At 50.9% G+C, this 13,126-nt stretch overlaps 1 protein-coding gene across 1 annotated transcript in view; it reads left to right on the forward strand.

Annotated features, from left to right (window-relative positions):
• The window catches only part of LOC132403289 (mitogen-activated protein kinase kinase kinase 21-like), a 155,563-nt gene that overhangs the window by 81,635 nt on the left and 60,802 nt on the right, over positions 1–13,126 (forward strand). The gene's annotated exons all lie outside the window — the stretch shown is intronic.

Raw genomic sequence — 13,126 nt, forward strand, 5'->3', positions numbered from 1 at the left:
ATTACTGATGTAGTTAGATTGGCACAACACTGTGGGCTGCAGTCCCTGTTTGTGTGCTGTATTGCTCAGTGAAGTTTGGTCCTGGCCATGCTGCCTGACTACACAGTTTGGAAGAGGCTGATTTAGAAAAAGAACAGTTTGGGGCTTGTAGTTTGGCTATAGTACAATCGGCTGTGCTCAAGCGCCTGAGTCAGTGGTTATGGGTTTGAGTTCCATTTGGGACTTCTCACGGAAATCAAGGCTGGCGTTCCAGTGCAGCACCCAGGGAGGGTAGTCAGAGACATCAGACACTGCATAAAGTAAGTAAGTCCTAATTTCCAGTCTTGGGTGGTAAATGAAATTCTAACAGTAATTTGTAGAAGAGCTTCCTTGCCAACAATTGCCCCCCCCCCCCCCACCCCCAGCCAGTAACCAGCACGTCCAGGGTGCAAAGCCTAGTGTTTGGGGATCGGCGTATACCGTATCAATACTGAGGGTCAAATCAGCAGATCAGAGGTCAAGGGATGCTGGCCTGCAACTGAGTCCACTAATCACTGCGAGTCCATTGTGGAGATCGAAGCCCAGCGTCTGCAGGCCCGAGTCCATGTCCATGGAGACCGAGGCTTGTCCTGGGGTTATTTACCTGTGCTAGAGGGAGGGGTGAATTGGGCTTGTTTTTACTGTCATTGTTTTGTTGCTTGTTGTGTTCTGTGTTCAGCTGAACATTGTGGGCATGTTGTGTTGGCACCAGAATGTTCAGAGTTCTAAGTAAATCTATTATCAAAGTACTTATGTGGCACCATATGCTATCTTGAGACTAATTTCCTTGTGTCATTCATAGTAAGTACGATAAGCACAAGAGAATCAATGAAAAACTACCCACAAAGACAAGCAACCAATGTGCATAAGTAAACAAACTGCAAATACAAAACTAATAATAAACAATGAATAATAATAGTTGAAAGGACTAGATAGTGGATGTGGAGAGGTTGTTTCATATGGTGGGGTATCCTGAACTAGAGGGCACAGCCTCAAAATTGAGGGGCAACCTTTTAGAACAGAGTTAAGGAGGAATTTGTTTAGTTACAGAGTAGTGAATCTGTGGAATGATCTGCCACAGGCTGCAGCGGAGGCCAAGTCCTGTCATGGTCCGGATCGGTTCCCCTATAAATTTAGTTAGGCTGCGATCCGGACCATTGACTCCTTGTTCCTTTCTAATTCTGTTTCACGTGTCTCTTGAGCTTGGCAATCAAGGTGATCTACCCTCGACCCGAACCGGCAGCTTATAAGCCCCTGGCTTTAGTCGTTCGGGGTGAGCGTGTTAGGAACCCTTCGCAAGTCACCGCCGCTACGACAAGCCAGAGTGACCCAGCCCGCATCGGAGTACCAGCAATTCACCTTCCGTCACCGGAGTGACCCAGCCCGCATCGGAGTACCAGCAATTCACCTTCCGTCACCAGAGTGACCCAGCCCGCATCGGAGTACCAGCAATTCACCTTCCGTCACCAGAGTGACCCAGCCCGCATCGGAGTACCAGCTATTCACCTTCCGTCACCAGAGTGACCCAGCCCGCATCGGAGTACCGGCGATTCACCTTCCGTCACCAGAGTGACCCAGCCCGCATCGGAGTACCAGCAATTCACCTTCCGTCACCAGAGTGACCCAGCCCGCATCGGAGTACCAGCAATTCACCTTCCGTCACCGGAGTGACCCAGCCCGCATCGGAGTACCAGCAATTCACCTTCCGTCGCCAGAGTGACCCAGCCCGCATCGGAGTACCAGCAATTCACCTTCCGTCACCGGAGTGACCCAGCCCGCATCGGAGTACCAGCAATTCACCCTCCGTCACCAGAGTGACCCAGCCCGCATCGGAGTACCAGCAATTCACCTTCCGTCGCCAGAGTGACCCAGCCCGCATCGGAGTACCAGCAATTCACCCTCCGTCGCCAGAGTGACCCAGCCCGCATCGGAGTACCAGCAATTCACCTTCCGTCGCCAGAGTGACCCAGCCCGCATCGGAGTACCAGCAATTCACCTTCCGTCGCCAGAGTGACCCAGCCCGCATCGGAGTACCAGCAAATCACCTTCCGTCACCGGAGTGACCCAGCCCGCATCGGAGTACCAGCAATTCACCCTCCGTCACCAGAGTGACCCAGCCCGCATCGGAGTACCAGCTATTCACCTTCCGTCACCAGAGTGACCCAGCCCGCATCGGAGTACCGGCGATTCACCTTCCGTCACCAGAGTGACCCAGCCCGCATCGGAGTACCAGCAATTCACCTTCCGTCGCCAGAGTGACCCAGCCCGCATCGGAGTACCGGCGATTCACCTTCCGTCACCAGAGTGACCCAGCCCGCATCGGAGTACCAGCAATTCACCTTCCGTCGCCAGAGTGACCCAGCCCGCATCGGAGTACCAGCAATTCACCTTCCGTCGCCAGAGTGACCCAGCCCGCATCGGAGTACCAGCAATTCACCTTCCGTCGCCAGAGTGACCCAGCCCGCATCGGAGTACCAGCAATTCACCTTCCGTCACCAGAGTGACCCAGCCCGCATCGGAGTACCAGCAATTCACCTTCCGTCACCAGAGTGACCCAGCCCGCATCGGAGTACCAGCAATTCACCTTCCGTCGCCAGAGTGACCCAGCCCGCATCGGAGTACCAGCAATTCACCTTCCGTCACCAGAGTGACCCAGCACGCATCGGAGTACCAGCAATTCACCTTCCGTCGCCAGAGTGACCCAGCCCGCATCGGAGTACCAGCAATTCACCTTCCGTCGCCAGAGTGACCCAGCCCGCATCGGAGTACCAGCAATTCACCTTCCGTCACCAGAGTGACCCAGCCCGCATCGGAGTACCAGCAATTCACCTTCCGTCACCAGAGTGACCCAGCCCGCATCGGAGTACCAGCAATTCACCTTCCGTCGCCAGAGTGACCCAGCCCGCATCGGAGTACCAGCAATTCACCTTCCGTCCCCAGAGTGACCCAGCCCGCATCGGAGTACCAGCTATTCACCTTCCGTCCCCAGAGTGACCCAGCCCGCATCGGAGTACCAGCAATTCACCTTCCGTCGCCAGAGTGACCCAGCCCGCATCGGAGTACCAGCAATTCACCTTCCGTCGCCAGAGTGACCCAGCCCGCATCGGAGTACCAGCAATTCACCTTCCGTCGCCAGAGTGACCCAGCCCGCATCGGAGTACCAGCAATTCACCTTCCGTCGCCAGAGTGACCCAGCCCGCATCGGAGTACCAGCAATTCACCTTCCGTCGCCAGAGTGACCCAGCCCGCATCGGAGTACCAGCAATTCACCTTCCGTTACCAGAGTGACCCAGCCCGCATCGGAGTACCAGCAATTCACCTTCCGTCACCAGAGTGACCCAGCCCGCGTCGGAGTACCAGCAATTCACCTTCCGTCGCCAGAGTGACCCAGCCCGCATCGGAGTACCAGCAATTCACCTTCCGTTACCAGAGTGACCCAGCCCGCATCGGAGTACCAGCAATTCACCTTCCGTCACCAGAGTCATCCAGCCCGCATCGGAGTACCAGCGATTCACCTTCCGTCACCAGAGTGACCCAGCCCGCATCGGAGTACCAGCAATTCACCTTCCGTCACCAGAGTGATCCAGCCCGCATCGGAGTACCAGCAATTCACCTTCCGTCGCCAGAGTGACCCAGCCCGCATCGGAGTACCAGCAATTCACCTTCCGTCACCAGAGTGACCCAGCCCGCATCGGAGTACCAGCAATTCACCTTCCGTCACCAGAGTGACCCAGCCCGCATCGGAGTACCAGCAATTCACCTTCCGTCGCCAGAGTGACCCAGCCCGCATCGGAGTACCAGCAATTCACCTTCCTTCACCAGAGTGACCCAGCCCGCATCGGAGTACCAGCAATTCACCTTCCGTCACCAGAGTGACCCAGCCCGCATCGGAGTACCAGCAATTCACCTTCCGTCACCAGAGTGACCCAGCCCGCATCGGAGTACCAGCAATTCACCTTCCGTCACCAGAGTGACCCAGCCCGCATTGGAGTACCAGCAATTCACCTTCCGTCGCCAGAGTGACCCAGCCCGAATCGGAGTACCAGCAATTCACCTTCTGTCATCGGAGTGACCCAGCCCGCATCGGAGTACCAGCAATTCACCTTCCGTCACCAGAGTGACCCAGCCCGCATCGGAGTACCAGCAATTCACCTTCCGTCACCAGAGTGACCCAGCCCGCATCGGAGTACCAGCAATTCACCTTCCGTCACCAGAGTCATCCAGCCCGCATCGGAGTACCAGCAATTCACCTTCCGTCGCCAGAGTGACCCAGCCCGAATCGGAGTACCAGCAATTCACCTTCTGTCATCGGAGTGACCCAGCCCGCATCGGAGTACCAGCAATTCACCTTCCGTCACCGGAGTGACCCAGCCCGCATCGGAGTACCAACAATTCACCTTCCGTCGCCAGAGTGACCCAGCCCGCATCGGAGTACCAGCAATTCACCTTCCATCACCAGAGTGACCCAGCCCGCATCGGAGTACCAGCAATTCACCTTCCGTCACCAGGGCGACCCAGCCCGCATCGGAGTACCAGCTATTCACCTTCCGTCGCCAGAGTGACCCAGCCCGCATCGGAGTACCAGCAATTCACCTTCCGTCACCGGAGTGACCCAGCCCGCTTCGGAGTACCAACAATTCACCTTCCGTCGCCAGAGTGACCCAGCCCGCATCGGAGTACCAGCAATTCACCTTCCGTCGCCAGAGTGACCCAGCCCGCATCGGAGTACCGGCGATTCACCTTCCGTCACCAGAGTGACCCAGCCCGCATCGGAGTACCAGCAATTCACCTTCCGTCGCCAGAGTGACCCAGCCCGCATCGGAGTACCAGCAATTCACCTTCCGTCGCCAGAGTGACCCAGCCCGCATCGGAGTACCAGCAATTCACCTTCCGTCGCCAGAGTGACCCAGCCCGCATCGGAGTACCAGCAATTCACCTTCCGTCGCCAGAGTGACCCAGCCCGCATCGGAGTACCAGCAATTCACCTTCCGTCACCAGAGTGACCCAGCCCGCATCGGAGTACCAGCAATTCACCTTCCGTCACCAGAGTCATCCAGCCCGCATCGGAGTACCAGCAATTCACCTTCCGTCGCCAGAGTGACCCAGCCCGAATCGGAGTACCAGCAATTCACCTTCTGTCATCGGAGTGACCCAGCCCGCATCGGAGTACCAGCAATTCACCTTCCGTCACCGGAGTGACCCAGCCCGCATCGGAGTACCAACAATTCACCTTCCGTCGCCAGAGTGACCCAGCCCGCATCGGAGTACCAGCAATTCACCTTCCATCACCAGAGTGACCCAGCCCGCATCGGAGTACCAGCAATTCACCTTCCGTCACCAGGGCGACCCAGCCCGCATCGGAGTACCAGCTATTCACCTTCCGTCGCCAGAGTGACCCAGCCCGCATCGGAGTACCAGCAATTCACCTTCCGTCACCAGAGTGACCCAGCCCGCATCGGAGTACCAGCAATTCACCTTCCGTCACCGGAGTGACCCAGCCCGCTTCGGAGTACCAACAATTCACCTTCCGTCGCCGGAGTGACCCAGCCCGCATCGGAGTACCAGCAATTCACCTTCCGTCACCAGAGTGACCCAGCCCGCATCGGAGTACCAGCAATTCACCTTCCGTCACCAGAGTGACCCAGCCCGCATCGGTGTACCAGCAATTCACCTTCCGTCACCAGAGTGACCCAGCCCGCATCGGAGTACCAGCAATTCACCTTCCGTCGCCAGAGTGACCCAGCCCGCATCAGAGTACCAGCAATTCACCTTCCGTCGCCAGAGTGACCCAGCCCACATCGGAGTACCAGCGATTCACCTTCCGTCGCCAGAGTGACCCAGCCCGCATCGGAGTACCAGCTATTCACCTTCCGTCGCCAGAGTCACCCAGCCCGCATCGGAGTACCAGCGATTCACCTTCCGTCGTCAGAGTGACCCAGCCCGCATCGGAGTACCAGCGATTCACCTTCCATCACCAGAGTGATCCAGCCCGCATCGGAGTACCAGCGATTCACCTTCCGTCGCCAGAGTGACCCAGCCCGCATCGGAGTACCAGCTATTCACCTTCCGTCACCAGAGTGACCCAGCCCGCATCGGTGTACCAGCAATTCACCTTCCGTCACCAGAGTGACCCAGCCCGCATCGGAGTACCAGCAATTCACCTTTCGTCGCCAGAGTGACCCAGCCTACATCGGAGTACCAGCGATTCACCTTCCGTCGCCAGAGTGACCCAGCCCGCATCGGAGTACCAGCGATTCACCTTCCGTCGCCAGAGTCAGCCAGCCCGCATCGGAGTACCATCAATTCACCTTCCGTCACCAGAGTGACCCAGCCCACATCGGAGTACCAGCAATTCACCTTCCGTCACCAGAGCGACCCAGCCCGCATCGGAGAACCAGCAATTCACCTTCCGTCACCAGAGTGACCCAGCCCGCATCGGAGTACCAGCAATTCACCTTCCGTCACCGGAGTGACCCAGCCCGCATCGGAGTACCAACAATTCACCTTCCATCGCCAGAGTGACCCAGCCCGCATCGGAGTACCAGCAATTCACCTTCCGTCACCAGAGTGACCCAGCCCGCATCGGAGTACCAGCAATTCACCTTCCGTCACCAGAGTGACCCAGCCCGCATCGGAGTACCAGCAATTCACCTTCCGTCGCCAGAGTGACCCAACCCGCATCGGAGTTCCAGCAATTCACCTTCCGTCACCGGAGTGGGTCTGGGCAAGGTCAATCTACCAGGAGTGAGTTGAAGACGGAGTTCCGGCTCGATGTCATGCCCAGTGTCTGTGTCTACCCCCCGAAGAAGAGTCCCGGCTCGGTGTCTGAGTGGAAGGTGGAGTCCTGACTCGACGTTCATGCCCGGTGTCCGTGTCTACCCCCCTCGAAGAGTCCCAGCTCGGTGCCTGAGTGGAAGGTGGAGTCCTGACTCGACGTTCATGCCCAGTGTCCGTGTCTACCCCCCGAAGAAGAGTCCCAGCTCGGTGCCTGATCTGAAGGAGGAGTCCTGGTTCAAGATTCCTTGTCCTGTGTTTTGGTGTCCATGTTTCTGGCTGCAGCGATCCATGGTATCCAAGTGTCTGGCGGTGGTGAATCAAGGTCCCAGTCTCCAAGTCCAAGATCCGCAGTGGTCCCTGTCCCCAGGTTCCCAGTCATGGCCATGGCTGTCCGTGCTCCCCCTGTCCAAGTCCAAGGTCTGTGGCTGTCCCAGTTCCCTGTTTCCAAGTCCCCTAGTCCGAGGTTCGTGTTGCTCTTTGTCCTCGATTTCCCGATCTTCTGTGTAGCAAGTAATAAACGCTATTTCATTGTACCTAAGAAAAACGTGTTTGTGTCCTGTGTGAGGGCCCTCTCCCAGCACCCTTGTCCCCACCTTGTGACAAGTCCGTGGGTTAAGGCAGAAGTTGATAGTTTCCTGACCAGTCGGGGCATTAAAGGATATGGCGAGAAGGTGAGTATATGGGGTTGAATGGGATCTGGGATCTGCCATGATGGAATGGTGGAGCAGACTCGATGGGCTGAATGGCCTAATTCTACTCCTATGTATTATGGTCTAACATGAGTTGTAGAGAGCTTGAAAATGAGTCCACAGGTGTGGAATGAATATGTAAACACAGACACTCACTCTCACACACCTCCCTCTCCCACTTCCCTCACCTTCTCTCTCCCTCTTTTGTTCTCTTACCCCTTTGAGCCACACCACCCAACAATTCCCCAGTTTCATCTTGGCTTAATCAGAGGATCAGTTAACTGGAATGACCAGGGGAAAGTCATGGTGAGAACTGTACAAACTTCTAACCAGAGGCAGTGGAAAATGAGCCCAGGTCGTTTGTACTCTAAAGCTTTGTGCTAACTGCTACACTACCATGCTGCCAGCCATTTAAGCCATTCAGCCCATCGTCTTCTGCTGTCCCATCATGACTGATTTATTATCCCTCTCAATCCCATTTTCCTGCCTTCTCCCCTTGTGCTTTGACACCCTGATTAATCATAAGCCGATCGACCTCTAGTTTAAGTATCCCAATGACTTGGTCTCCACAGCCATCTGTGTCAATGAATTCCACAGATTCACCACCCTCTGGCTAAAGAAAGGTCGTGTAGTGAGGTGAACGAGAAAGGAAAGAAGGAATAATTGAGATTGGAGTGGTTGGTGGGAAGTTAATTGCTAAACAGCTGAATGCTCTTGTTGGCGTGATCAGAGTGATTTAATACAAAGCCAGAGTCAGGTAGGAAATACCTATCATCAGAATCAAGTTTATTATCACCGGCATATATTGTGAAATTTGTTGTCTTTCTGGCAGTACAATGCAATTTATAATAGGAAAAAAGTGCGAGTTACAGTAAATATATATATATTTAAATAGTTCAATTAAATAAGTAGTGTAAAAATAAATCTAAAGAAGTCGTGTTCGTGGGATCAATGTCTGTTCTGAAATCAGATGGCAGAGGGGAAGCAGCTGTTCCTGAATCGTTGAGTGTGTGTCTTCAGGGTCCTGTACCTCCTCCCTGATGGCAGAGGGGAAGAAGCTGTTCCTGAATCGCTGAGTGTGTGTCTTCAGGCTCCTGTACCTCCTCCCTGATGGTAACAGTGAGAACAGGCATGAGCTGGATGATGGGGGTCCTTAATGATGGATGCTGCCTTTTTGAAGCATCGCTCCTTGACGACGTTCTGCATATTTCAGAGACCAGTGCCCATGATGGAGCTGACTAAGTTTACAATTCTCTGCAGCCTATTTAGATCCTGTGTAGTAACCCTCCTCTCCCATTCCAGGCGGTGAAGCGGACAGTTAGAATGCTCTCCATGTTACATCTGTAGAAATTTGTGAATGTCTTTGGTGGGAAACCAGATCTTATCAAGCTCCTAATAATGAAATCTAGCCACTGTCTGGTGTCTTTGTAGCTGCACTGATATGTTGGTATCAGGATAGATCCTCGGTGATATTGACACCGAGGAACTTGAAATTGCTCACTCTTTCCACAAGAATAATCCAAATAGAACATACAGGGTAAATGGTAGGGCATTGAGGAATGCAGTGGAACAGAGAGATCTAGGAATAACAGTGCATAGTTCCCTGAAGGTGGAGTCTCATGTAAATAGGGTGGTGAAGAAGGCTTTTGGAACGCTGGCCTTTATAAATCAAAGCATTGAGTACAGAAGTTGGAATGTAATGTTAAAATTGTACAAGGCCAAATTTAGAATATTGTGTGCAGTTCTGGTCACCGAATTATAGGAAAGATATCAATAAATTAGAGAGAGTGCAGAGACGATTTACTAGGATGTTACCTGGGTTTCAGCACTTAAGTTACAGAGAAAGGTTGAACAAGTTAGGTCTCTATTCATTGGAGCGTAGAAGGTTGAGGGGGGATTTGATCGAGGTATTTAAAATTTTGAGAGGGATAGATAGAGTTGACGTGAATAGGCTGTTTCTATTGAGAGTAGGGGAGATTCAAACGAGAGGACATGATTTGAGAGTTAGGGGGCAGAAGTTTAAGGGAAACACGAGGGGGTATTTCTTTACTCAGAGAGTGATAGCTGTGTGGAATGAGCTTCCTGTAGAAGTAGTAGAGGCCAGTTCAGTTGTGTCATTTAAGGTAAAATTGGATAGGTATATGGACAGGAAAGGAGTGGAGGGTTATGGGCTGAGTGCGGGTAGGTGGGACTAGGTGAGATTAAGAGTTCGGCACAGACTAGGAGGGCCGAGATGGCCTGTTTCCGTGCTGTGATTGTTATATGGTTATGATCCCTCTATGAGGCTCTGTGTGTGTTCTCTGGTCTTACCCTTTCTGAAGTTCTCTATATGTTCTTTGGTTTTATTGGTGCTGAATGCAAGGTTGTTGCTGTGACACCATTTATCTAGACAATGTATCTTGCTCTGATACAGCCTCTTATCACCTGAAATTTTGCCAATAGTCAGCATATTTATAGATGATATATCCCTGTTTTGACTCCAAAATAAGTTTTGGTGCCCTGGGATAATTTTGCAAAATATTGAGAGCGGCACCAGAGTTCTCTAATTATCTCATTAGTCTCAAACTACTAATTAAGTATCTTGAGATTGAACAGCAGACTGGAATGGAATGCAGATCTCCCCTGAATGGTATTGACTTTTGAGATAAGTGTTACAAAACAGACCTTGTTTGCAGTTTAAACAGTGGTGAACCAGAGCAAGGCAAGCAGGCGTATTGATCTGGGAAGTTTGATAAAAGGATAACATTCTTTGGTTGTACTGTTGACAGCATATACTGTTATCTGGTGTGCTAGATGGGGCACTTCACTTTATTTATTTAGGATGACAATTCCATGAGTTAACAGCCTTTTGAAAGCAGCGCAGAGAAGACTGGACTATTTCTTTTGTTGTATATTGGGTTGCTGATGGGGGATTTGCAATGTTTTCCCACCGAATTAAATGCTCATTCCATTCTATGCAAATATATATTTTGTGAATGGTGTTCGCTGCTGATTGTTTTGCAGTAGAGTTGTCCAGGTGCGCTGGCTGGTCTTGCAGTGTGGTTTTGGGGCCTGACCGCTCCAGTGGTCACTTCTGCCATTGTCTGAAAAGGGATTGTGAAGGTTCCCCCCCCCCCCCCCCGCCCCCAGGTGCACTGGTTTCTTTCCACAGTGCGAGGATTCAAGATTGTTTAATGCCATTTTCAGTACATGAGAGAAGGGGAACAAAATAATTCTCACCCTGGATCCAATGCAGCGCAAAATAAAAATAAAGAACATAATAAATATACATACATAAGATAGCTTACATAGATTGATTGTAAGTCCATAAAGTGACGCTAGGCACAGGACTGTCTATATAAGGCGACTGACAGGAAATGATAAAGTTGTTTGGGGGTTAGTGGGTTGAGGTGTTAATCAGCCTGACTACTTGGTAAAGATGTACAAATTAGAGTTAGTGAGTTGTGGTCTGCTACGTTAATGCTGGAAGAATGGCAACACCTCCAAGATGTCTTGGAGACTGCGTCGGTCATTGATGCAAAATGGCGCATTTCGGTGAATGATTTGGTAAACATGTGACAAATAAGCCAGTTTCTACGTGCTGGTGTAGTCTGTTTCTTTGTTAATTGGAGGTGCCATTTAGTTTCTATGTTAACATCCTTTACAGTGCAACCCAAAAGCATAACAAGGACTTGAATACCAGAGTCAAACATTGTGGAAACAGGCCCTTTGGCCTATTTGGTTCCGGCTGACCAAGCTGCCTATGAAAGGCAGCCAATGTTTGGCCCATTTCCCTTTAACCCTTTCCTATTAATGTACCGGTCTCATCCACTTCCTCTGGCAGCTTGTTCCATATACAGAGATCCTCGGGGTGAAAAAGTGGCCCCTCTGGTCCTCTCCTCTTTAGCCTTGAACCTATGCCCTTTTGTTCTTGGAAATAAGTTGAGTTCACTGCACACTGTACCAGCAATCCGGGTTCATATCCCGCCGCTGCCTGTAAAGAGTTTGTACGTTCTCCCCTTGACCGCAAGGCTTTCCTTCCACGTTCCAGAGATGTACTGGATAGTAGGTTAATTGGGCATTGTAAATTGTCCTGTGATTAGGCTTGGGCTAAACGAGGGGATTGCTGGGCAGCACAGCTCGAAGGGCCAGAAGGATTTACTCCATGCTTTATCCCAATAAATAAATAGAGTGCCTGTCTGGGACAGGTGCAATGAAAAACTTACTTGCCAAAGCATTATAGATACATAGCAGCAACCACAAAACATTCACAAGAAAAATGAAGGAAGTTACACAAGTAAACAGAATTAGAACAAAGGTCTAATATTGTGTGTGTGGTAACGTGAACAAAGTCATCAGAGAGACACTGAAGCTAGTGGATGCAGAAGTGTTTTATTCAACAAAATGAGACACCTTCCAAGGAAGTACAGATTAGTAGGTTATTTGGTCATTATAAATCATCTTGTGATTAGGCTAGGCTTAAATAGTTGGGTTGTTAGATGGTGAGGCTCATTGGGCCAGAAGGTCTTGTTCCGCACTGTATCTCTAACTAAATAAAATAAAGATGAATGCTTCTGGTCAATTTAATCAGCGCAGCTTCACTATAATAAGAGAAATTGCACATTCCCTGGGAGCCTGGAACCTGGATTAAACTGCAGAACAAAATTCGGTTATTCTTTTGTTCTCTCCAAAGAGCTAGGCCATGTTTAAAGGATATGTCACCATCCTGAAAATACCATTGAGCCCAATTTAAATACTGAAGTGACTTGTTGTATTGCTTTGTGGAACATGGGGTTGATTCAGACTAGCATCTGCAGAAGTGTTTATGTTCCATTTCTGTGCTAACATCGATCACATTCATTCAGTGGCCACTTTACACCTGCTCGTTAATGCAAACATCTAATCAGCCAATCATGTGGCAGCAACTCAGTGCATAAAAGCATGCAGACATGGTCAAGAGGTTCAGTTGTGCAAATCAAATATCAGAATGAGAAAGTGATCTGATCTAAGTGACTTGGACAGTGTCGGTGCCTGGTGGGGTGGTTTGAGTATCTTAGAAACCACTGATCTCCTGGGATTTTCACGCACAACAGTCTTTAGAATTTACAGAGATAGTGTGAGAAACACGGCAGTTTTATGGGCAGAGGTCAAAGGAGAATGTCTAGACTACTTCAAGCTGACAGGAAGGTGACAGTAACTCAGATAACAACAGAAGAGCATCTCTGATCGCACACAACACAACCTTGAAGTGTATGGGCTACAACAGCAGAAGACCACAGTTTGTTCCGCTCCTGTACCTATTAAAATGGCCACTCAGTGTATATTCAATATAATTTGTCTTTGTCCAGACAAATGTGCTATTTTGGATAGGGTGTAATCAGATTTACTGTCTGTACTGGATTCAGTAAAGTTATTTGCATTTGCACAGACTTTTTTTTTGCATATTGGTTCTTGTCCGTCTTGTTGGGTGTGTGATCTTTCATTGATTTTATTGCGATTCTTCTTTTTGATGTGATTACCTGCACGAAAATGAGTCTTGGTTATGTATGGTGACAATACGAGCCATTACAGCTTGAGGCACTCCAGAATTCAGAGTTCAATTCCGGCGCTGTTTTGTGAGGATTCTCTGCATGCCTTCTCCCGGAATGCGTGGGTCCTCTGGT

This window comes from Hypanus sabinus, chromosome 12 (genome assembly GCF_030144855.1).
Source record: "Hypanus sabinus isolate sHypSab1 chromosome 12, sHypSab1.hap1, whole genome shotgun sequence".
Classification (NCBI taxonomy): Eukaryota; Metazoa; Chordata; class Chondrichthyes; order Myliobatiformes; family Dasyatidae; genus Hypanus; species Hypanus sabinus.